Here is a 24,650-nt window from a genome sequence, read left to right on the forward strand (position 1 = left end):
ATTTTTGGGCTTAGGGTAGTGCTGTTGTTTTTGAGCAGTGAAGGGGTTGTTCTGGGGGTAGTGTTTTAGGGTTTAGGGTAGTGCAGTGGTGTTTGTGTAGTGTAGTTGGTCGTGCTGGGGGTAGTATTTTAGGGTTTAGGGTAGTGCAGTGGTGTTTGTGTAGTGTAGGGGGTTGTGTTTTAGGGTTTAGGGTAGTGCAGTGGTGTTTGGGTAGTGTGGGGGGCCATGTTGAAGGTAGTATTTTTGGGTTTAGGGTAGTGCTGTTGTTTTTGAGTAGTGAAGGGGTCGTGCTGGGGGTAGTGTTTTAGGGTTTAGGGTAGTGCAGTGGTGTTTGTGTAGTGTATGGGGTCATGCTGGGGGTAGTGTTTTAGGGTTTAGGGTAGTGCCGTGGTGTTTCGGTAGTGTAGGGGGTCGTGCTGGGGGTAGTATTTTTGGGTTTAGGGTAATGCAGTTGTTTTTGAGTAGTGAAGGAGTTGGTGCCTGGGTAGATTTTTAGGGTTTAGGGTAGTACAGTAGACTTTGTGCAGTGTAGGAGGTCGTGCGTGGGGTAGTGTTTTAGGGTTTAGGGTAGTGCAGTGGTGTTTGCGTAGAGTAGGGGTTCATGCTGGGGGTAGTGTTTTAGGGTTTAGGGTAGTGCAGTGGTGTTTGTGAAGTATAAGGGTTCGTGCTGGGGTAGTATTTTTGGGTTTAGGGTAGTGCAGTGGTGTTTGTGTAGTGTAGGGGGTAGTGCTGGGGGTAGAGTGTTAGGGTTTAGGGTAGTGCAGTGATGTTTGGGTAGTGTAGGGGGCTGTGCTGTGGGTAGAGTTTAAGTCTTTAGGGTAGTGCAGTGGTGTTTGTGCTGTGTAGGGAGTAATGCTGGGGGTAGTATTTTAGGGTTTAGGGTAGTTCAGTGGTGTTTGTGTAGTGTAGGGGGTTGTGTTTTAGGGTTTAGTGCAGTGGTGTTTGGGTAGTGTAGGGGGGCATGTTGGGGGTAGTATTTTTGGGTTTAGGGTAGTGTTTTTGTTTTTGAGTAGTGAAGCGGTCGTGCTGGGGGTAGTGTTTTAGGGTTTAGGGTAGTGCAGTGGTGTTTGTGTAGTGTATGGGGTCATGCTGGGGGTAGTGTTTTAGGGTTTAGGGTAGTGCCGTGGTGTTTGGGTAGTGTAGGGGGTCGTGCTGGGGGTAGTATTTTTGGGTTTAGGGTAGTGCAGTTGTTTTTGAGTAGTGAAGGGGTTCGTGCTGGGGTAGTTTTTTAGGGTTTAGGGTAGTACAGTAGTCTTTGTGCAGTGTAGGAGGTCGTGCTTGGGGTAGTGTTTTAGGGTTTAGGGTAGTGCAGTGGTGTTTGTGTAGAGTAGAGGTTCATGCTGGGGGTAGTGTTTTAGGGTTTAGGGTAGTGCAGTGGTGTTTGTGAAGTATAAGGGTTCGTGCTGGGGTAGTGTTTTTGGGTGTAGGGTAGTGCAGTGGTGTTTTGGTAGTGTAGGGTGTCAAGCTGGGGGCAGTGTTTTAGGGTTTAAGGTAGTGCAGTCGTGTTTGTGTAGTTTAGGGGGTCATGCTGGGGGAAGATTTAGGGTTTAGGGTAATGCAGTGGTGTTTGCATAAATTAGGGGGTTGTGCTGCAGGTAGTGTTTTAGGGTTTAGGGCAGTGCAGTGGTGTTTGTGTAGTGTAGGGGGTCATACTGGGGGTAGATTCAGGGTTTAGGGTAATGCAGTTGTGTTTGGGTGGTTAGGGGATCATGTTGCAGGTAGTATTTTAGGGTTTAGGGCAGTGCAGTGGTGTTTGTGTAGTGTAGGGGGTCGTGCTGGGGGTAGATGTAGGATTTAGGGTAGTGCAGTGGTTGGGTAGTGTAGGGGGTTGTGCCAGGAGTAATGTTTTAGGGTTTAGGGTAGTGCAGTGGTGTTTGTGTAGTGTAGGGGATTGTGCTGGGGGTAGTGATTTAAGGTTTAGGGTACTGCATTTGTGTTTGGGTAGTGTAGGGTGTAGTGCTGGGGGTAGAGTGTTAGGGTTTAAGATAGTGCAGTGATGTTTGGGTAGTGTAGGGGGCTGTGCTGGGGGTAGAGTTTAATGCTTTAGGGTAGTGCAGTGGTGTTTGTGCTGTGTAGGGAGTAATGCTGGGGGTAGTATTTTAGGGTTTAGGGCAGTGCAGTGGTGTTTGTGTAGTGTAGGGGGTTGTGTTTTAGGGTTTAGGGTAGTGCAGTGGTGTTTGGGTAGTGTAGGGGGCCATGTTGGGGGTAGTACTTTTGGGTTTAGGGTAGTGCTTTTGTTTTTGAGTAGTGAAGCGGTCGTGCTGGGGGTAGTGTTTTAGGGTTTAGGGTAGTGCAGTGGTGTTTGTGTAGTGTAGGGGGTCGTGCTGGGGGTAGTGTTTTAGGGTTTAGGGTAGTGCAGTGGTGTTTGTGTAGTGTAGGGGGTTGTGCAGGGGGAAGATGTAGGATTTAGGGTAGTGCAGTGGTTGGGTAGTGTAGGGGGTCGTTCTAGGGGTAATGTTTTAGGGTTTAGGGTAGTGCAGTGGTGTTTGTGTAGTGTAGGGGATTGTGCTGGGGGTACTGTTTTAAGGTTTAGGGTAGTGCATTTGTGTTTGGGTAGTGTAGGGGGTAGTGCTGGGGGTAGAGTTTAAGGCTTTAGGGTAGTGCAGCGGTGTTTGTGCTGTGTAGAGAGTAATGCTGGGGGTAGTATTTTAGGGTTTAGGGTAGTGCAGTGGTGTTTGTGTAGTGTAAGGGGTTATGGTTTAGGGTTTAGGGTAGTGCCGTGGTGCTTGGGTAGTGTAGGGGGCTGTGTTGGGGGTAGAGTTTAAGGCTTTAGGGTAGTGCACTGGTGTTTGTGCTGTGTAGAGAGTCATGCTGGGGGTAGTATTTTAGGGTTTAGGGTAGTGCAGTGGTGTTTGTGTAGTGTAGGGGGTTGTGTTTTAGGGTTTAGGGTAGTGCAGTGGTGTTTGGGTAGTGTAGGAGGCCATGCTGGGGTTAGTATTTTTGGGTTTAGGGTAGTGCTGTTGTTGTTGAGTAGTGAAGAGGTCGTGCTGGGGGTAGTGTTTTAGGGTTTAGGGTAGTGCAGTGGTGTTTGTGTAGTGTAGGGGGTCATACTGGGGGTAGATTTAGGGTTTAGGATAATGCAGTTGTGTTTGGGTGGTTAGGGGGTCATGTTGCAGGTAGTATTTTAGGGTTTAGGGCAGTGCAGTGGTGTTTGTGTAGTGTAGGGGGTCGTGCTGGGGATAGTGTTTTAGGGTTTAGGGTAGTGCAGTGGTGTTTGTGTAGTGTAGGGGGTTGTGCAGGGGGTAGATGTAGGATTTAGGGTAGTTCAGTGGTTGGGTAGTGTAGGGGGTCGTTCTAGGGGTAATGTTTTAGGGTTTATGGTAGTGCAGTGGTGTTTGTGTAGTGTAGGGGATTGTGCTGGGGTACTGTTTGAAGGTTTAGGGTAGTGCATTTGTGTTTGGGTAGTGTAGGGGGTAGTGCTGGGGGTAGAGTTTAAGGCTTTAGGGTAGTGCAGTGGTGTTTGTGCTGTGTACAGAGTAATGCTGGGGGTAGTATTTTAGGGTTTAGGGTAGTGCAGTGGTGTTTGTATATTGTAGGGGGTTGTGTTTAGGGTTTAGGGTAGTGCAGTGGTGCTTGGGTAGTATAGGGGGCTGTGTTGGGGGAAGAGTTTAAGGCTTTAGGGTAGTGCAGTGGTGTTTGTGCTGTGTAGAGAGTAATGCTGGGGGTAGTATTTTAGGGTTTAGGGTAGTGTAGTGGTGTTTGTGTAGTGTAGGGGGTTGTGTTTTAGGGTTTAGGGTAGTGCAGTGGTGTTTGGGTAGTGTAGGGGGCCATGCTGGGGGTAGTATTTTTGGGTTTAGGGTAGTGCTGTTGTTGTCGAGTAGTGAAGAGGTCGTGCTGGGGGTAGTGTTTTAGGGTTTAGGGTAGTGCAGTGGTGTTTGTGTAGTGTAGTGGGTCATGCTGGGGATAGTATTTTATGGTTTAGGGTAGTGCAGTGGTGTTTGTGTAGTGTAGGGGGTTGTGTTTTAGGGTTTAGGGTAGTGCAGTGGTGTTTGGGTAGGGTAGGGGGCCATGCTGGGGGTAGTATGTTTGGGTTTAGGGTAGTGCTGTTGTTTTTGAGTAGTGAAGGGGTCGTGCTGGGGGTATTGTTTTAGTGTTTAGGGTAGTGCAGTGGTATTTGTGTAGTGTAGGGGTTCATGCTGGGGTAGTGTTTTAGGGTTTGGGGGAGTGCAGTGGTGTTTGTGTAGTGTAGTGTGTTGTGTTTTAGGGTTTAGGGTAGTGCAGTGGTGTTTGGGTAGTGTAGGGGGCCGTGCTGGGGGTAGTATTTTTAGGTTTAGGCTAGTGCTGTTGTTTTTGAGTAATGAAGGGGCTCGTGCTTGGGTTAGTGTTTTAGGGTTTAGGGTAGTACAGTAGTCTTTGTGCAGTGTAGCGGGTCCTGCTTGGGGTAGTGTTTTAGGGTTTAGGGTAGTTCAGAGGTGTTTGTGTAGTGTAGGGGTTCATGCTGGGGGTAGTGTTTTAGGGTTTTGGGTAGTGCAGTGGTGTTTGTGTAGTATAGGGGTTCGTACTGGGTTAGTGTTTTAGGGTAGTGCAGTGGTGTTTTGGTAGTGTAGGTTGTCAAGCTGGGGGCAGTGTTTTAGGGTTTAAGGTAGTGCAGTGGTGATTGTGTAGTTTAGGGGTCATGCTGGGGGTAGATTTAGGGTTTAGGGTAATGCAGTGGTATTTGGGTAGTGTAGGGGGTTGTGATGCAGGTAGTGTTTTAGGGTTTAGGGCAGTGCAGTGGTGTTTGTGTAGTGTAGGGGGTCATGCTGGGGGTATTGTTTTAGGGTTTAGGACAGTGCAGTGGTGTTTGGGTAGTGTAGGGGGTCATGCTGGGGGTAGTGTTTTAGGGTTTTGGGCAGTGCAGTGATGTTTGTGTGGTGTAGGGGGTCGTGCCGGTGGTATTGTTTTAGAATTTAGGGCAGTGCAGTGGTGTTTGGGTATTGTAGGTGGTTGTGTTGGGGGTGGTGTTTTAGCGTTTAGGGTAGTGCAGTGGTGTGGGTAGTGTAGGGGGTAGTGTTTTGGTAGTGTTTTACGGTTTAGGTTAGTGCAGTGGTGCTTGTGCAGTGTAGGGAGTAGTGCTGGGGGTAGTGTTTTAGGGTTTAGGGTAGTGCAGTGGTGTTTGTGTAGTGTAGGGGGTTGTGCTGGGGGTAGATGTAAAATTTAGGGTAGTGCAGTGTTGTTTGGGAAGTGTAGGGGGTCGTGCTAGGGGTAATGTTTTAGGGTTTAGGGTAGTGCAGTGGTGTTTTTGTAGTGTAGCCGGTTGTGCTGGGGGTAGTGTTTTAAGGTTTAGGGTAGTGCATTGGTGTTTGGGAAGTACAGGGGGTAGTGCTGGGGGTAGAGTTTTAGGGTTTAGGATAGTGCAGTGATGTTTGGGTAGTGTAGGGGGATGTGCTGGGGGTAGTGTTTAAGGGTTAATGGTAGTGCAGTGGTCTTTGTGCAGTGTAGGGGGTCATGCTGGGGGTAGTGTTTTAGTGTTTAGGGTAGTGCCATGCTGTTTGTGTAGTGTAGGAGGTCATGCTGGGGGTAGTATCTTAGGGTTTAGGGTAGTGCAGTGATGTTTGTGAAGTGTAGGGGGTTGTGTTTTAGGGTTTAGTGTAGTGCAGTAGTGTTTGGGTAGTGTAGGGGGTCGTGCTGGGGGTAGTATTTTTGGGTTTAGGGTAGTGCAGTTGTTTTTGAGTAGTGAAGAGGGTTGTGCGGGGGATAGTGTTTTAGGGTATAGGGCAGAGCAGTGGTGTTTGTGAAGTATCAGGGTTCGTGCTGAGGTAGTGTTTTAGGGTTTAGGGTAGTGCAGTGGTGTTTTGGTAGTGTAGGGTATCAAGCTGGGGGCAGTGTTTTAGGGTTTGAGGTAGTGCAGTCGTGTTTGTGCAGTTTAGGGGGTCCTGCTGGGGGAAGATTTAGGGTAATGCAGTGGTGTTTGGGTAAATTAGGGTGTTGTGCTAAAGGTAGTGTTTTAGGGTTTAGGGCAGTGCAGTGTTGTTTGGGTAGTGTAGGGGGTTGTGCTGCAGGTAGTGTTTTAGGGCTTAGGGGAGTGCAGTGGTGTTTGTGTAGTTTAGGGGGTCATGCTGGGGGTAGTGTTTTAGCATTTAGGGTAGTGCAGTGGTGTGGGAAGTGTAGGGGTCATGCTGGGGGTAGATTTAGGGTTTAGGGTAGTATCTAAGGGTGGGCGTAGTTCGCGAAGTAGCACTTCGCGAAGCTACGCAAAGTGAAGTTCGCACTACGCGAGCTACGCGTAGCACTTCGCGAACTGCGAAGTAACATGTTCGCACTGTGCAAGATGTTGTTTTCAATGATTGCACAGTGCGGACAAGCAACCGGCACTGTGCAATCATTGAAAATGGCATCTTGCACAGTGCGAGCTGTAGTTTTCTGCTGCTCGAGTAGATTTTTACTCGAGCTGCAGCTTTCTCAACGCGAACTGGTAGTTTCTCATCGCGAGCGGTCGCGAGCATACACGATCCCTCGCAATGAGAAACCTGACCTTCTCGCGTTGGGAATCTCGCCGGGAGGTTTATTTTCCATGCTCGCGATCGCGAACAAGGAAAAAGTCTCGCCAGGATGTCATTTTGCTTGCTCGCGGTCGCCAACTTGACGTTGAGGACCGCGAGCAAGCAAAAAATGACCGCAGCACTACGCAACACTACGCTACGCGTGTTCGCACAGTGCTACGTGCAGTTCGCGTAGTGCGAAGTAGCGCGAACTTCGCAAACTACGCGAGCGTAGCGTAGTGCTTCGCCCAGGCCTAGTAGTATCGTGCTTTTTGTGTAGTATAGGGGTTCGTGCTGGGGGTAGTGTTTTAGGGTTTAGGGTAGTGCAGTGGTGTTTGTGTAGTGTAGGGGGTGTTGCTGAGGTAGTGTTTTACGGTTTAGGGTAGAGCAGTGGGGTTTGTGTAGTGTAGGGGCCAAGCTGAGGGTAGTGTTTTAGGGTGTAGGGTAGTGCAGTGGTGTTTGTGTAGTGTAGGGGGTCATACTGGGGGTAGATTTAGGGATTAGGGTAATGCAGTTGTGTTTGGGTGGTTAGGGGGTCATGTTGCAGGTAGTATTTTAGGGTTTAGGGCAGTGCAGTGGTGTTTGTGTAGTGTAGGGGGTCATGCTGGGAGTAGTGTTTTTAGGGTTTAGGGCAGTTCTGTTGTGCTGGGGGGAGTGTTTTAGGGTATAGGGCAGTGGGGTTTGTGTAGTGTAGGGGTCAAGCTGGGGGTAGTGTTTTAGGGTGTAGGGTAGTGCAGTGGTGTTTGTGTAGTGTTGGGGGTCATACTGGGGGTAGATTTAGGGATTAGGGTAATGCAGTTGTGTTTGGGTGGTTAGGGGGTCATGTTGCAGGTAGTATTTTAGGGTTTAGGGCAGTGCAGTGGTGTTTGTGTAGTGTAGGGGGTCATGCTGGGAGTAGTGTTTTTAGGGTTTAGGGCAGTGCTGTTGTGCTGGGGGGAGTGTTTTAGGGTATAGGGCAGTGCAGTGGTGTTTGTGTAGTGCAGGGGGTCATGCCGGGGGCATCGGTTTAGGACAGTGCATTGGTGTTTGGGTAGTGTAGGGGGTAGTGCTGGGGGTAGAGTTTTAGGGTTTAGGGTAGTGCAGTGGTGTTTGAGTATTGTAGGGGGCCATGCTGGGGGTAGTATTTTTGGGTTTAGGGTAGTGCTGTTGTTTTTGAGTAGTGAAGGGGTCGTGCTGGGGGTAGTGTTTTAGGGCTTAGGGTAGTGCAGTGGGGTTTGTGTAGTGTAGTTGATCGTGCTGGGGGTAGTATTTTAGGGTTTAGGGTAGTGCAGTGGTGTTTGTGTAGTGTAGAGGGTTGTGTTTTAGGGTTTAGGGTAGTGCAGTGGTGTGTGGGTAGTGTAGGGGGCCATATTTGGGGTAGTATTTTTGGGTTTAGGGTAGTGCTGTTGTTTTTGAGTAGTGAAGGGGTCGTGAAGGGGGTAGTGTTTTAGGGTTTAGGGTAGTGCAGTGGTGTTTGTGTAGTGTATGGGGTCATGCTGGGGGTAGTGTTTTAGGGTTTAGGGTAGTGCCGTGGTGTTTGGGTAGTGTAGGGGGGTCGTGCTGGGGGTAATATTTTTGGGTTTAGGGTAGTGCAGTTGTTTTTGAGTAGTGAAGGGGATCGTGCTGGGGTAGTTTTTTAGGGCTTAGGGTAGTACAGAAGTCTTTGTGCAGTGTAGGAGGTCGTGCTTGGGGTAGTGTTTTAGGGTTTAGAGTAGTGCAGTGGTGTTTGCGTAGAGTAAGGGTTCATGCTGGGGGTAGAGTTTTAGGGTTTAGGGTAGTGCAGTGGTGTTTGTGAAGTATAAGGGTTCGTACTGGGGTAGTGTTTTTGTGTTTAGGGTAGTGCAGTGGTGTTTTGGTAGTGTAGGGTGTCAAGCTGGGTGACGTGTTTTAGGGTTTAAGGTAGTGCAGTTGTGTTTGTGTAGTTTAGGGGGTCATGATAGGGGAAGATTTAGGGTTTAGAGTAATGCAGTGGTGTTTGAATAAATTAGGGGGTTGTGCTGCAGGTAGTATTTTAGGGTTTAGGGCAGTGCAGTGGTGTTTGTGTAGTGTAGGGGGTCATGCTGGGAGTAGTGTTTTTAGGGTTTAGGGCAGTGCTGTCGTGCTGGGGGGAGTGTTTTACGGTATAGGGCAGTGCAGTGGTGTTTGTGTAGTGCAGGGGGTCATGCCGGGGGCATCGGTTTAGGACAGTGCATTGGTGTTTGGGTAGTGTAGGGGGTAGTGTTGGGGGTAGAGTTTAAGGGTTTAGGGTAGTGCAGTGGTGTTTGAGTATTGTAGGGGGCCATGCTGGGGGTAGTATTTTTGGGTTTAGGGTAGTGCTGTTGTTTTTGAGTAGTGAAGGGGTCGTGCTGGGGGTAGTGTTTTACGGTTTAGGGTAGTGCAGTGGTGTTTGTGTAGTGTAGTTGATCATGCTGGGGGTAGTATTTTAGGGTTTAGGGTAGTGCAGTGGTGTTTGTGTAGTGTAGAGGGTTGTGTTTTAGGGTTTAGGGTAGTGCAGTGGTGTGTGGGTAGTGTAGGGGGCCATATTTGGGGTAGTATTTTTGGGATTAGGGTAGTGCTTTTGTTTTTGAGTAGTGAAGGGGTCGTGAAGGGGGTAGTGTTTTAGGGTTTAGGGTAGTGCAGTGGTGTTTGTGTAGTGTATGGGGTAATGCTGGGGGTAGTGTTTTAGGGTTTAGGGTAGTGCCGTGGTGTTTGGGTAGTGTAGGGGGGTCGTGCTGGGGGTAATATTTTTGGGTTTAGGGTAGTGCAGTTGTTTTTGAGTAGTGAAGGGGATCGTGCTGGGGTAGTTTTTTAGGGCTTTGGGTAGTACAGAAGTCTTTGTGCAGTGTAGGAGGTCGTGCTTGGGGTAGTGTTTTAGGGTTTAGAGTAGTGCAGTGGTGTTTTGGTAGTGTAGGGTGTCAAGCTGGGTGAAGTGTTTTAGGGTTTAAGGTAGTGCAGTTGTGTTTGTGTAGTTTAGGGGGTCATGCTAGGGGAAGATTTAGGGTTTAGGGTAATGCAGTGGTGTTTGCATAAATTAGGGGGTTGTGCTGCAGGTAGTGTTTTAGTGTTTAGGGCAGTGCAGTGGTGTTTTTGTAGTGTAGGGGGTCATACTGGGGGTAGATTTAGGGTTTAGGGCAATTCAGTTGTGTTTGGGTGGTTAGGGGGTCATGTTGCAGGTAGTATTTTAGGGTTTAGGGCAGTTCAGTGGTGTTTGTGTAGTGTATGGGGTCATGCTGGGGGTAGTGTTTTAGGGTTTAGGGTAGTGCAGTGGTTTTTGTGTAGTGTAGGGGGATGTGCAGGGGGTAGATGTAGGATTTATGGTAGTGCAGTGGTTGGGTAGTGTAGGGGGTCGTGCTAGGGGTAATGTTTTAGGGTTTAGGGTAGTGCAGTGGTGTTTGTGTAGTGTAGGGGATTGTGCTGGGGGTAGAGTTTTATGGTTTAGGGTAGTGCATTTGTGTTTTGGTAGTGTAGGGGGTAGTGCTGGAGGTAGAGTGTTAGGGTTTAGGGTAGTTCAGTGATGTTTGGGTAGTGTAGGGGGCTGTACTGGGGGTAGAGTTTAAGGCTTTAGGGTAGTGCAGTGGTGTTTGTGCTGTGTAGGGAGTAATGCTGGGGATAGTATTTTAGGGTTTAGGGTAGTGCAGTGGTGTTTGTGTAGTGTAGGGGGTTGTGTTTTAGGGTTTAGGGTAGTGCAGTGGTGTTTGGGTAGTGTAGGAGCCATGCTGGGGGTAGAATTTTTGGGTTTAGGGTAGTGCTGTTGTTTTTGAGTAGTGAAGGGGTCGTGCTGGGGGTAGTGTTTTAGGGTTGAGGGTAGTGCAGTGGTGTTTGTGTAGTGTAGTGGGTCATGCTGGGGGTAGTATTTGAGGGTTTAGGGTAGTGCAGTGGTGTTTGTGTAGTGTAGTGGGTTGTGTTTTAGGGTTTAGGGTAGTGCAGTGGTCTTTGGGTAGTGTAGGGGGCCATGCTGTTGGTAGTATTTTTGGGTTTAAGGTGGTGCTGTTGTTTTTGTGTAGTGAAGGGGTCGTGCTGGGGGTATTGTTTTAGGGTTTAGGGTAGTGCAGTGGTGTTTGTGTAGTGTATGGGGTCACGCTGGGGGTAGTGTTTTAGGGTTTAGGGTAGTGCCATGGTGTTTGGGTAGTGTAGGGGGTCGTGCTGGGGGTAGTATTTTAGGGTTTAGGCTGGTGTAGTGGTGTTTGTGTAGTGTAGGGGGTTGTGTTTTAGGGTTTAGGGTAGTGCAGTGGTGTTTGGGTAGTGTAGGGGGCCATGCTGGGGGTCGTATTTTTGGGTTTAGGGTAGTACTGTTGTTTTTGAGTAGTGAAGGGGACGTGCTGGGGGTAGTGTTTTAGGGTTTAGTGTAGTGCAGTGGTGTTTGTGTAGTGTAGGGGTTCATGCTGGGGGTAGTGTTTTAGGGTTTAGGGTAGTGCAGTGGTGTTTGTGTAGTATAGGGGTTCGTGCTGGGTTTGTGTTTTAGGGTAGTGCAGTGGTGTTTTGGTAGTGTAGGGTGTCAAGCTGGGGACAGTGTTTTAGGGTTTAAGGTAGTGCAGTGGTGTTTGTGTAGTGTAGGGGGTCATGCGGGGGGTATTGTTTTAGGGTTTAGGACAGTGCAATGGTGTTTGGGTAGTGTAGAGGGTCATGCAGGGTGTAGTGTTTTAGGGTTTTGGGCAGTGCAGTGATGTTTGTGTAGTGTAGGGGGTCCTGCCAGTGGTATTGTTTTAGGTTTTAGGGCATTGCAGTGGTGTTTGGGAATTGTAGGTGGTTGTGTTGGGGGTAGTGTTTTAGCATTTAGGGTAGTGCTGTGGTGTGGGTAGTGTAGGGGGTCATGCTGAGGGCAGATTTAGGGTTTAGGGTAGTGTCGTGCTTATTGAGTAGTGTAGGAGGTCGTGCTGGGGTAGTGTTTTAGGATGTAGAGTGGTGCAGTGGTGTTTCTGTAGTGTAGGGGGTCTTGCTAGGGGTAGTGTTTTACGGTTTATTTTAGTGCAGTGGTGCTTGTGTTGTGTAGGGGGTCGTGCTGAGGGTAGTGTTTTAGGGTTTAGGGTAGTGCAGTGGTGTTTGTGTAGTGTAGGGGGTTTTGCTGGGGGTAGATGTAGGATTTATGGTACTGCAGTGGTGTTTGGGTAGTGTAGGGGGTTGTTCTAGGGGTAGTGTTTTAAGGTTTAGGGTAGTGCATTGGTGTTTGGGTAGTATAGGGGTAGTGCTGGGGGTAGAGTTTTAGGGTTTAGGGTAGTGCAGTGATGTTTGGGTAGTGTAGGGGGATGTGCTGGGGGTAGTGTTTAAGGGTTAAGGGTAGTGAATTGGTGTTTGTGCAGTGTAGGGGGTCATGCTGGGGGTAGTGTTTTAGGGTTTAGGTAGTGCCATGCTGTTTGTGTAGTGTAGGGGGTCGTGCTGGGGGTAGTATTTTAGGGTTTAGGGTAGTGTGGTGATGTTTGTGAAGTGTAGGGGGTTGTGTTTTAGGGTTTAGTGTAGTGCAGTGGTGTCTGGGTAGTGTAGGGGGTCATGCTGGGGGTAGTATTTTTGGGTTTAGGGTAGTGCAGTTGGTTTTGAGTAGTGAAGAGGGTCGTGCGCGGGGTAGTGTTTTAGGGTTTAGGGTAGTACAGTAATCTTTGTGCAGTGTAGGAGGTCGTGCTTGGGGTAGTGTTTTAGGGTTTAGGGTAGTGCAGTAGTGTTTGCGTAGTGTAGGGGTTCATGCTGGGGGTACTGTTTTAGGGTTTAGGGTAGTGCAGTGGTGTCGTGCTGGAGGAGTGTTTTAGGGTATAGGGCAGTGCAGTGGTGTTTGTGAAGTATAAGGGTTCGTGCTGTGGTAGTGTTTTAGGGTTTAGGGTAGTGCAGTGGTGTTTTGGTAGTTTAGGGTATCAAGCTGGGGGCAGTTTAAGTTAGTGCAGTCGTGTTTGTGCAGTCTAGGGGGTCATGCTGGGGGAAGATTTAGTGTTCAGGGCAGTGCAGTGGTGTTTGTGTAGTGTAGGGGGTCATGCTGGGGGTAGTGTTTTAGCATTTAGGGTCGTGCAGTGGTGTGGGAAGTGTAGGTGTCATGCTGGGGGTAGATTTAGGGTTTAGGCTAGTGTCGTGCTTTTTGTGTAGTATAGGGGGTCATGCTGGGGGTAGTGTTTTAGGGTTTAGGGTAGTGCAGTGGTGTTTGTGTAGTGTATGGGGTCTTTCTGGGGTAGTGTTTTACGGTTTAGGGTAGTGCAGTGGTGTTTGTGTAGTGTAGGGGTCAAGCTGGGGGTAGTGTTTTAGGGTGTACGGTAGTGCAGTGGTGTTTGTGTAGTGTAGGGGGTCATACTGGGGGTAGATTTAGAGTTTAGGGTAATGCAGTTGTGTGTGGGTGGTTAGGGGGTCATGTTGCAGGTAGTATTTTAGGGTTTAGGGCAGGGCAGTGGTGTCTGTGTAGTGTAGGGGGTCATGCTGGGGGTAGTGTTTTTAGGGATTAGGGCAGTGCAGTGATGTTGTGCTGGGGGGAGTGTTTTGAGGTATAGGACAGTGCAGTGGTGTTTGTGTAGTGCAGGGGGTCATGCCGGGGCTATCGGTTTAGGATAGTGCATTAGTGTTTGGTTAGTGTAGGGGGTAGTGCTGGGGGTAGAGTTTTAGGGTTTGGGGTAGTGCAGTGATGTTTGGGTAGTGTAGGGGGATGTGCTGGGGGTAGTGTTTAAGGGTTTCCGGTAGTGCAGTGGTGTTTGTGCAGTGTAGGGGGACATGCTGGGGGTCGTATTTTAGGGTTTAGACTACTGAAGTAGTGTTTGTGTAGTGTCAGGGGTAGTGTTTTAGGGTTTTGGGTTGTGCCATGCTGTTTGTGTAGTGTAGGGGGTCGTGCTGTGGGTAGTATTTTAGGGTTTAGGGTAGTACGGTGATGTTTGTGAAGTGTAGGGGATTGTGTTTTACGGTTTAGGGTAGTGCAGTGGTGTTTGGGAGTGTAGGGGGTCGTGCTGGGAGTAGTATTTTTGGGTTTAGGGTAGTGCAGTTGTTTTTGAGTAGTGAAGGAGTTCGTGCTGGTGTAGTTTTTTAGGGTTTAGGGTAGTACAGTAGTCTTTGTGCAGTGTAGGAGGTCGTGCTTGGGGTAGTGTTTTAGGGTTTAGGGTGGTGCAGTGGTGTTTGCATAGAGTAGGGGTTCATGCTGGGGGTAGTGTTTTAGGGTTTAGGGTAGTGCAGTGGTGTTTGTGAAGTATAAGGGTTCGTGCTGGGATAGTGTTTTTGGGTTTAGGGTATTGCAGTGGTGTTTTGGTAGTTTAGGGTGTCAAGCTGGGGGCAGTGTTTTAGGGTTTAAGGTAGTGCAGTCGTGTTTGTGTAGTTTAGGGGGTCATGCTGGGGGAAGATTTAGGGTTTAGGGTAATACAGTGGTGTTTGCGTAAATTAGTGGGTTGTGCTGCAGGTAGTGTTTTAGGGTTTAGGGCAGTGCAGTGGTGTTTGTGTAGTGTAGGGGGTCATACTGGGGGTAGATTTAGGGTTTAGGGTAATGCAGTTGTGTTTGGGTTGTTAGGGGGTCATGTTGCAGGTAGTATTTTAGGGTTTAGGGCAGTGCAGTGGTGTTCGAGTAGTGTAGGGGGTCCTGCTGGGGATAGTGTTTTAGGGTTTAGGGTAGTGCAGTGGTGTTTGTCTAGTGTAGGGGGTTGTGCAGTGGGTAGATGTAGGATTTAGGGTAGTGCAGTGGTTGGGTAGTGTAGGGGGTCGTGCTAGGGGTAAGGTTTTAGGGTTTAGGGTAGTGCAGTGGTGTTTGTGTAGTGTATGGGATTGTGCTGGGGGTAGTGTTTTAAGGTTTAGGGTAGTGCATTTGTTTTTGGGTAGTGTAGGGGGTAGTGCTGGGGGTAGAGTTTTAGGGTTTAGGGTAGTGCAGTGATGTTTGGGTAGTATAGGGGGATGTGCTGGGGGTAGTATTTTAAGGTTTAGAGTATTGAAGTAGTGTTTGTGTAGTGCAGGGGGTAGTGTTTTAGGGTTTAGGGTAGTGCTGTGGTGTTTGTGTAGTGTAGTGGGTCGTGCTGGGGTAGTATTTTAGGGTTTAGGGTAGTGCAGTGGTGTTTGTGTAGTGTAGGGGGTTGTGTTTTAGGGTTTAGGGTAGTGCAGTGGTGTTTGTGTAGTATAGGTTGCCATGCTGGGGGTACTATTTTTGGGTTTAGGGTAGTGCAGTGGTGTTTGTGTAGTATAGGGGTTCGTTCTGGGTTAGTGTTTTAGGGTAGTGCAGTGGTGTTTTGGTAGTGTAGGGTGTCAAGCTGGGGGCAGTGTTTTAGGGTTTAGGTAGAGCCATGCTGTTTGTGTAGTGTAGGGGGTCGTGCTGGGGGTAGTATTTTAGGGTTTAGGGTAGTGCGGTGATGTTTGTGAAGTGTAGGGGGTTGTGTTTTAGGGTTTAGTGTAATGCAGTGGTGTCTGGGTAGTGTAGGGGGTCGTGCTGGGGGTAGTATTTTTGGGTTTAGGGTAGTGCAGTTGGTTTTGAGTAGTGAAGAGGGTCGTGCGGGGGGTAGTGTTTTATGGTTTAGGGTAGTACAGTAGTCTTTGTGCAGTGTAGGAGGTCGTGCTTGGGGGTAGTGTTTCAGGGTTTAGGGTAGTGCTGTGGTGTTTGTGTAGTGTAGTGGGTCGTGCTGGGGGTAGTATTTTAGGGTTTAGGGTAGTGCAGTGGTGATTGTGTAGTGTAGGGGGTTGTGTTTTAGGGTTTAGGGTAGTGCAGTGGTGTTTGGGTAGTATAGGTTGCCATGCTGGGGGTAGTATTTTGGGGTTTAGGGTATTGCAGTGGTGTTTGTGTAGTATAGGGGTTTGTTCTGGGTTAGTGTTTTAGGGTAGTGCAGTGGTGTTTTGGTAGTGTAGGGTGTCAAGCTGGGGGCAGTGTTTTAGGGTTTAGGTAGTGCCATGCTTTTTGTGTAGTGTAGGGGGTCGTGCTGGGGGTAGTATTTTAGGGTTTAGGGTAGTGCGGTGATGTTTGTGAAGTGTAGGGGGTTGTGTTTTAGGGTTTAGTGTAGTGCAGTGGTGTCTGGGTAGTGTAGGGGTTCGTGCTGGGGGTAGTATTTTTGGGTTTAGGGTAGTGCAGTTGGTTTTGAGTAGTGAAGAGGGTCATGCGGGGGGTAGTGTTTTAGGGTTTAGGGTAGTACAGTAGTCTTTGCGCAGTGTAGGATGTCGTGCTTGGGGGTAGTGTTTTAGGGTTTAGGGTAGTGCAGTGGTGTTTGCGTAGTGTAGGGGTTCATGCTGGGGTACTGTTTTAGGGTTTAGGTTAGTGCAGTGGTGTCGCGCTGGGGGAGTGTTTTAGGGTATAGGGCAGTGCAGTGGTGCTTTTGAAGTATAAGGGTTTGTGCTGTGGTAGTGTTTTAGGGTTTAGGGTAGTGCAGTGGTGTTTTGGTAGTGTAGGGTATCAAGCTGGGGGCAGTGTTTTAGGGTTTAAGGTAGTGCAGTCGTGTTTGTGCAGTTTAGGGGGTCCTGCTGGGGGAAGATTTAGGGTTTAGGGTAATGCAGTGGTGTTTGGGTAAATTAGGGTGTTGTGCTAAAGGTAGTGTTTTAGGGTTTAGGGCAGTGCAGTGGTGTTTGGGTAGTGTAGGGGGTTGTGCTGCAGGTAGTGTTTTAGGGCTTAGGGGAGTGAAGTGGTGTTTGTGTAGTATAGGGGGTCGTGCTGGGGGTAGTGTTTTAGGGTTTAGGGTAGTGCAGTGGTGTTTTTAGTGTACGGGGTCTTGCTGGGGTAGTGTTTTACGGTTTAGGGTAGAGCAGTGGTGTTTGTGTAGTGTAGGGGTCAAGCTGGGGGGAGTGTTTTAGGGTATAGGGCAGTGCAGTGGTGTTTGTGTAGTGCAGGGGGTCATGCCGGGGGTATCGGTTTAGGGTAGTGCAGTGATGTTTGGGTAGTGTAGGGTGATGTGCTGGGGGTAGTGTTTAAGGGTTAAGGGTAGTGCATTGGTGTTTGTGCAGTGTAGGGGGTCAAGCTGGGGGTAGTGTTTTAGGGTTTAGGTAGTGCCATGCTGTTTGTGTAGTGTAGGGGGTCGTGCTGGGGGTAGTATTTTAGGGTTTAGGGTAGTGCGGTGATGTTTGTGAAGTGTAGGGGGTTGTGTTTTAGGGTGTAGGGTAATGCAGTGGTGTTCGGGTAGTGTAGGGGGTTGTGCTGCAGGTAGAGTTTTGGGGCTTAGGGCAGTGCAGTGGTATTTGTGTATTGTTGGGGGTCATGCTAGGGGTATTGTTTTAGGGTTTAGGACAGTGCAGTGGTGTTTGGGTAGTGTAGGGGGTCATGCTGGGGGTAGTGTTTTAGGGTTTTGGGCAGTGCAGTGATGTTAGTGTAGTGTAGGGGATCATGCCGGTGGTATTGTTTTAGGGTTTAGGGCAGTGCAGTGGTGTTTGGGTATTGTAGGTTGTTCTGTTGGGGTAGTGTTTTAGCGTTTAGGGTAGTGCAGTGGTGTGGGTAGTGTAGGGGGTCATGCTGGGGGTAGATTTAGGGTTTAGTGTAGTGTTGTGCTTTTTGTGTAGTGTAGGGGGTCGTGCTCGGGGTAGTGTTTTAGGATTTAGGGTAGTGCAGTGGTGTTTCTGTAGTGTAGGGGGTCTTGCACGGGGTAGTGTTTTACGGTTTAGGTTAGTGCAGTGGTGCCTGTGTAGTGTAGGGGGTCATGCTGGGGGTAGTGTTTTAAGGTTTAGGGTAGTGCAGTGGCGTTTGTGTAGTGTAGGGGGTTGTGCTGGGGGTAGATGTAGGATTTAGGGTAGTGCAGTGGTGTTTGGGTAGTGTAGGGGGTCGTGCTAGGGGTAATGTTTTAGGGTTTAGGGTAGTGCAGTGGTGTTAGTGTAGTGTAGTGGGTCGTGCTGGGGGTAATGTTTTAAGGTTTAGGGTAGTGCATTGGTGTTTGGGTAGTGTAGGGGGTAGTGCTGGGGGTAGAGTTTTAGGGTTTAGGGCAGTGCAGTGATGTTTGGGTAGTGTAGGGGGATGTGCAGGGGGTAGTGTTTAAGGGTTAAGGGTAGTGCAGTGGTGTTTGTGCAGTGTAGGGGTCATGCTGGGGGTAGTATCTTAGGGTTTAGGGTAGTGCGGTGATGTTTGTGAAGTGCAGGGGGTTGTGTTTTAGGGTTTAGTGTAGTGCAGTGGTGTTCGGGTAGTGTAGGGGTCGTGCTGGGGGTAGTATTTTTGGGTTTAGGGTAGTGCAGTTGTTTTTGAGTAGTGAAGAGGGTTGTGCGGGGGTAGTGTTTTAGGGTTTAGGGTAGTACAGTAGTCTTTGTGCAGTGTAGGAGGTCGTGCTTGGGGGTAGTGTTTTAGGGTTTAGGGTAGTACAGTGGTGTTTGCGTAGTGTAGGGGTTCATGCTGGGGGTAGTGTTTTAGGGTTTAGGGTAGTGCAGTGGTGTTTGTGTAGTGTAGGGGGTTATGCTGGGGGTAGATGTAGGATTTATGGTAGTGCAGTGGTGTTTGGGTAGTGTAGGGGGTTGTGCTAGGGGTAGTGTTTTAAGGTTTAGGGTAGTGCATTGGTGTTTGGGTAGTATAGGGGTAGTGCTGGGGTAGAGTTTTAGGGTTTAGGGTAGTGCAGTGATGTTTGGGTAGTGTAGGGGGATGTGCTGGGGGTAGTGTTTAAGGGTTAAGGGTAGTGAATTGGTGTTTGTGCAGTGTAGGGGGTCATGCTGGGGGTAGTGTTTTAGGGTTTAGGTAGTGCCATGCTGTTTGTGTAGTGTAGGGGGTCGTGCTGGGGGTAGTATTTTAGGGTTTAGGGTAGTGTGGTGATGTTTGTGAAGTGTAGGGGGTTGTGTTTTAGGGTTTAGTGTAGTGCAGTGGTGTCTGGGTAGTGTAGGGGGTCGTGCTGGGGGTAGTATTTTTGGGTTTAGGGTAGTGCAGTTGGTTTTGAGTAGTGAAGAGGGTCGTGCGTGGGGTAGTGTTTTAGGGTTTAGGGTAGTACAGTAATCTTTGTGCAGTGTAGGAGGTCGTGCTTGGGGTAGTGTTTTAGGGTTTAGGGTAGTGCAGTAGTGTTTGCGTAGTGTAGGGGTTCATGCTGGGGGTACTGTTTTAGGGTTTAGGGTAGTGCAGTGGTGTTGTGCTGGAGGAGTGTTTTAGGGTATAGGGCAGTGCAGTGGTGTTTGTGAAGTATAAGGGTTCGTGCTGTGGTAGTGTTTTAGGGTTTAGGGTAGTGCAGTGGTGTTTTGGTAGTTTAGGCAATCAAGCTGGGGGCAGTTTAAGTTAGTGCAGTCGTGTTTGTGCAGTCTAGGGGGTCATGCTGGGGGAAGATTTAGTGTTCAGGGCAGTGCAGTGGTGTTTGGGTAGTGTAGGGGGTTGTGCTGCAGCTAGTGTTTTAGGGCTTAGGGCAGTGCAGTGGTGTTTGTGTAGTGTAGGGGGTCATGCTGGGGTAGTGTTTTAGCATTTAGGGTAGTGCAGTGGTGTGGGAAGTGTAGGTGTCATGCTGGGGGTAGATTTAGGGTTTAGGCTAGTGTCGTGCTTTTTGTGTAGTATAGGGGGTCATGCTGGGGGTAGTGTTTTAGGGTTTAGGGTAGTGCAGTGGTGTTTGTGTAGTGTAGGGGGTCTTGCTGGGGTAGAGTTTTACGGTTTAGGGTAGTGCAGTGGTGTTTGTGTAGTGTAGGGGTCAAGCTGGGGGTAGTGTTTTAGGGTGTACGGTAGTGCAGTGTTGTTTGTGTAGTGTAGGGGGTCATACTGGGGGTAGATTTAGAGTTTAGGGTAATGCAGTTGTGTGTGGGTGGTTAGGGGGTCATGTTGCAGGTAGTATTTTAGGGTTTAGGGCAGGGCAGTGGTGTCTGTGTAGTATAGGGGGTCATGCTGGGGGTAGTGTTTTTAGGGATTAGGGCAGTGCAGTGATGTCGTGCTGGGGGGAGTGTTTTGAGGTATAGGACAGTGCAGTGGTGTTTGTGTAGTGCAGGGGGTCATGCCGGGGCTATCGGTTTAGGATAGTGCATTGGTGTTTGGGTAGTGTAGGGGGTAGTGCTGGGGGTAGAGTTTTAGGGTTTAGGGTAGTGCAGTGATGTTTGGGTAGTGTAGGGGGATGTGCTGGGGGTAGTGTTTAAGGGTTTCCGGTAGTGCAGTGGTGTTTGTGCAGTGTAGGGGGACATGCTGGGGGTCGTATTTTAGGGTTTAGACTACTGAAGTAGTGTTTGTGTAGTGTCAGGGGTAGTGTTTTAGGGTTTTGGGTTGTGCCATGCTGTTTGTGTAGTGTAGGCGGTCGTGCTGTGGGTAGTATTTTAGGGTTTAGGGTAGTACGGTGATGTTTGTGAAGTGTAGGGGATTGTGTTTTACGGTTTAGGGTAGTGCAGTGGTGTTTGGGAGTGTAGGGGGTCGTGCTGGGAGTAGTATTTTTGGGTTTAGGGTAGTGCAGTTGTTTTTGGGTAGTGAAGGGGTTCGTGCTGGGGTAGTTTTTTAGGGTTTAGGGTAGTACAGTAGTCTTTGTGCAGTGTAGGAGGTCGTGCTTGGGGTAGTGTTTTAGGGTTTAGGGTGGTGCAGTGGTGTTTGCATAGAGTAGGGGTTCATGCTGGGTGTAGTGTTTTAGGGTTTAGGGTAGTGCAGTGGTGTTTGTGAAGTATAAGGGTTCGTGCTGGGATAGTGTTTTTGGGTTTAGGGTATTGCAGTGGTGTTTTGGTAGTTTAGGGTGTCAAGCTGGGGGCAGTGTTTTAGGGTTTAAGGTAGTGCAGTCGTGTTTGTGTAGTTTAGGGGGTCATGCTGGGGGAAGATTTAGGGTTTAGGGTAATACAGTGGTGTTTGCGTAAATTAGTGGGTTGTGCTGCAGGTAGTGTTTTAGGGTTTAGGGCAGTGCAGTGGTGTTTGTGTAGTGTAGGGGGTCATACTGGGGGTAGATTTAGGGTTTAGGGTAATGCAGTTGTGTTTGGGTTGTTAGGGGGTCATGTTGCAGGTAGTATTTTAGGGTTTAGGGCAGTGCAGTGGTGTTCGAGTAGTGTAGGGGGTCCTGCTGGGGATAGTGTTTTAGGGTTTAGGGTAGTGCAGTGGTGTTTGTCTAGTGTAGGGGGTTGTGCAGTGGGTAGATGTAGGATTTAGGGTAGTGCAGTGGTTGGGTAGTGTAGGGGGTCATGCTAGGGGTAAGGTTTTAGGGTTTAGGGTAGTGCAGTGGTGTTTGTGTAGTGTAGGGGATGGTGCTGGGGGTAGTGTGTTAAGGTTTACGGTAGTGCATTTGTTTTTGGGTAGTGTAGGGGGTAGTGCTGGGGGTAGAGTTTTAGGGTTTAGGGTAGTGCAGTGATGTTTGGGTAGTATAGGGGGATGTGCTGGGGGTAGTATTTTAGGGTTTAGAGTATTGAAGTAGTGTTTGTGTAGTGCAGGGGGTAGTGTTTTAGGGTTTAGGGTAGTGCTGTGGTGTTTGTGTAGTGTAGTGGGTCGTGCTGGGGTAGTATTTTAGGGTTTAGGGTAGTGCAGTGGTGTTTGTGTAGTGTAGGGGGTTGTGTTTTAGGGTTTAGGGTAGTGCAGTGGTGTTTGTGTAGTATAGGTTGCCATGCTGGGGGTACTATTTTTGGGTTTAGGGTAGTGCAGTGGTGTTTGTGTAGTATAGGGGTTCGTTCTGGGTTAGTGTTTTAAGGTAGTGCAGTGGTGTTTTGGTAGTGTAGGGTGTCAAGCTGGGGGCAGTGTTTTAGGGTTTAGGTAGTGCCATGCTGTTTGTGTAGTGTAGGGGGTCGTGCTGGGGGTAGTATTTTAGGGTTTAGGGTAGTGCGGTGATGTTTGTGAAGTGTAGGGGGTTGTGTTTTAGGGTTTAGTGTAATGCAGTGGTGTCTGGGTAGTGTAGGGGGTCGTGCTGGGGGTAGTATTTTTGGGTTTAGGGTAGTGCAGTTGGTTTTGAGTAGTGAAGAGGGTCGTGCGGGGGGTAGTGTTTTATGGTTTAGGGTAGTACAGTAGTCTTTGTGCAGTGTAGGAGGTCGTGCTTGGGGGTAGTGTTTCAGGGTTTAGGGTAGTGCAGTAGTGTTTGCGTAGTGTAGGGGTTCATGCTGGGGGTACTGTTTTAGGGTTTAGGGTAGTGCAGTGGTGTTTGTGTAGTGTAGGGGGTTGTGTTTTAGGGTTTAGGGTAGTGCAGTGGTGTTTGGGTAGTATAGGTTTCCATGCTGGGGGTAGTATGTTTGGGTTTAGGGTAGTGCAGTGGTGTTTGTGTAGTATAGGGGTTTGTGCTGGGTTAGTGTTTTAGGGTAGTGCAGTGGTGTTTTGGTAGTGTAGGGTATCAAGCTGGGGGCAGTGTTTTGGGGTTTAAGTTATTGCAGTCGTGTTTGTGCAGTCTAGGGGGTCATGCTGGGGGAAGATTTAGTGTTCAGGGCAGTGCAGTGGTGTTTGGGTAGTGTAGGGGGTTGTGCTGCAGCTAGTGTTTTAGGGCTTAGGGCAGTGCAGTGGTGTTTGTGTAGTGTAGGGGGTTATGCTGGGGGTAGTGTTTTAGCATTTAGGGTAGTGCAGTGGTGTGGGAAGTGTAGGTGTCATGCTGGGTGTACATTTAGGGTTTAGGCTAGTGTCGTGCTTTTTGTGTAGTATAGGGGGTCATGCTGGGGGTAGTGTTTTAGGGTTTAGGGTAATGCAGTGGTGTTTGTGTAGTGTAGGGGACTTGCTGGGGTAGTGTTTTACAGTTTAGAGTAGTGCAGTGGTGTTTGTGTAGTGTAGGGGTCAAGCTGGGGGTAGTGTTTTAGGGTGTACGGTAGTGCAGTGGTGTTTGTGTAGTGTAGGGGGTCATACTGGGGTAGATTTAGTGTTTAGGGTAATGCAGTTGTGTTTGGGTGGTTAGGGGGTCATGTTGCAGGTAGTATTTTAAGTGGTGTCTGTGTAGTGTAGGGGGTCATGCTGGGGGTAGTGTTTTTAGGGTTTAGGGCAGTGCAGTGCTGTCGTGCTGGGGGGAGTGTTTTGGGGTATAGGGCAGTGCAGTGGTGTTTGGGTAGTGTAGGGGGTAGTGCTGGGGGTAGAGTATTAGGGTTTAGGGTAGTGCAGTGATGTTTGGGTAGTGTAGGGGGATGTGCTGGGGGTAGTGTTTAAGGGTTTGCGGTAGTGCAGTGGTGTTTGTGCAGTGTAGGGGGACATGCTGGGGGTCGTATTTTAGGGTTTAGACTAGTGAAGTAGTGTTTGTGTAGTGTAAGGGGTAGTGTTTTAGGGTTTTGGGTTGTGCCATGCTGTTTGTGTAGTGTAGGGGGTCGTGCTGTGGGTAGTATTTTAGGGTTTAGGGTAGTACGGTGATGTTTGTGAAGTGTAGGGGATTGTGTTTTACGGTTTAGGGTAGTGCAGTGGTGTTTGGTAGTGTAGGGGGTCGTGCTGGGAGTAGTATTTTTGGGTTTAGGGTAGTGCAGTTGTTTTTGAGTAGTGAAGGGGTTCGTGCTGGGGTAGTTTTTTAGGGTTTAGGGTAGTACAGTAGTCTTTGTGCAGTGTAGGAGGTCGTGATTGGGGTAGTGTTTTAGGGTTTAGGGTAGTGCAGTGGTGTTTGCATAGAGTAGGGGTTCATGCTGGGGGTAGTGTTTTAAGGTTTAGGGTAGTGCAGTGGTGTTTGTGAGTATAAGGGTTCGTGCTGGGATAGTGTTTTGGGGTTTAGGGTATTGCAGTGGTGTTTTGGTAGTTTAGGGTGTCAAGCTGGGGGCAGTGTTTTAGGGTCTAAGGTAGTGCAGTCGTGTTTGTGTAGTTTAGGGGGTCATGCTGGGGGAAGATTTAGGGTTTAGTGTAATACAGTGGTGTTTGCGTAAATTAGTGGGTTGTGCTGCAGGTAGTGTTTTAGGGTTTAGGGCAGTGCAGTGGTGTTTGTGTAGTGTAGGGGGTCATACTGGGGGTAGATTTAGGGTTTAGGGTAATGCAGTTGTGTTTGGTTGGTTAGGGGGTCATGTTGCAGGTAGTATTTTAGGGTTTAGGGCAGGGCAGTGGTGTCTGTGTAGTGTAGGGGGTCATGCTGGGGGTAGTGTTTTTAGGGTTTAGGGCAGTGCAGTGCTGTCGTGCTGGGGGGAGTGTTTTGGGGTACTACCCTAAACCCTAAAACACTACCCCCGCACGACCCTCTTCACTACTCAAAAACAACTGCAGTACCCTAAACCCAAAAATACTATCCCCAGCACGACCCCCTACACTACCCAAACACCACTGAACTACACTAAACCCTAAAACACAACCCCCTACACTTCACAAACATCACCGCACTACCCTAAACCCAAAGATACTACTCCCAGCATGACCCCCTACACTACACAAACAGCATGGCACTCCCTAGACCCTAAAACACTACCCCCAGCATGACCCCCTACACTGCACAAAGACCACTGCACTACCATTAACCCTTAAACACTACCCCCAGAACATCCCCCTACACTACCCAAACATCACTGCACTACCCTAAACCCTAAAACTCTACCCCCAGCACTACCCCCTGTACTTCCCAAACACCAATGCACTACCCTAAACCTTAAAACACTACCCCCAGCATGACCGGCTACACCTACACAAACACCACTGCACTACCCTAAACCCTAAAACACTACCCCCAGCACTACCCCCTACACTGCACATGCACCACTGCACTAACCTAAACCGTATAACACTACCCATAGCAAGACCACCTACACTACAGAAACACCACTGCACTACCCTAAATCCTAAAACACTACCCCCAGCACGACCCCCTACACTACTCAATAAGCACGACACTACCCTAAACCCTATATCTACCATCAGCATGACCCCCTACACTACCCACACCACTGCACTACCCTAAACGCTAAAACACTACCCCCAACACAACCACCTACAATACCCAAACACCACTGCACTGCCCTAAAACCTAAAACAATACCACCGGCACGACCCCCTACACTACACAAACATCACTGCACTGCCCAAAACCCTAAAACACTACCCCCAGCATGACCCTCGACACTACACAAACACCACTGCACTGCCCTAATCCCTAAAACACTACCTGCAGCACAACCCCCTACACTACCCAAACACCACTGCATTACCCTAAAGCCTAAATCTACCCCCAGCATGACCCCCTAAACTACACAATCACCACTGCACTACCTTAAACCCTAAAACACTGCCCCCAGCTTGACACCCTACACTACCAAAACACCACTGCACTACCCTAAAACACTAACCCAGCACGAACCCCTATACTACACAAACACCACTGCACTACCCTAAAACCAAAAATACTACCCCCAGCATGGAAACCTATACTACCCAAACACCACTGCACTACCCTAAGCCCTAAAACACAACCCCCTACACTAAACAAACACCACTGCACTACCCTAAACCCTAAAATACTACCCCCAGCATGACCCACTACACTACAAAAACACCACAGCACTACCCTAAACCCTAAAACACTACCCCCTACACTACCCAAAAACAAATGCACTACCCTAAAC

This window comes from Triturus cristatus, chromosome 1_1 (assembly GCF_964204655.1).
Source record: "Triturus cristatus chromosome 1_1, aTriCri1.1, whole genome shotgun sequence".
NCBI lineage: Eukaryota > Metazoa > Chordata > Amphibia > Caudata > Salamandridae > Triturus > Triturus cristatus.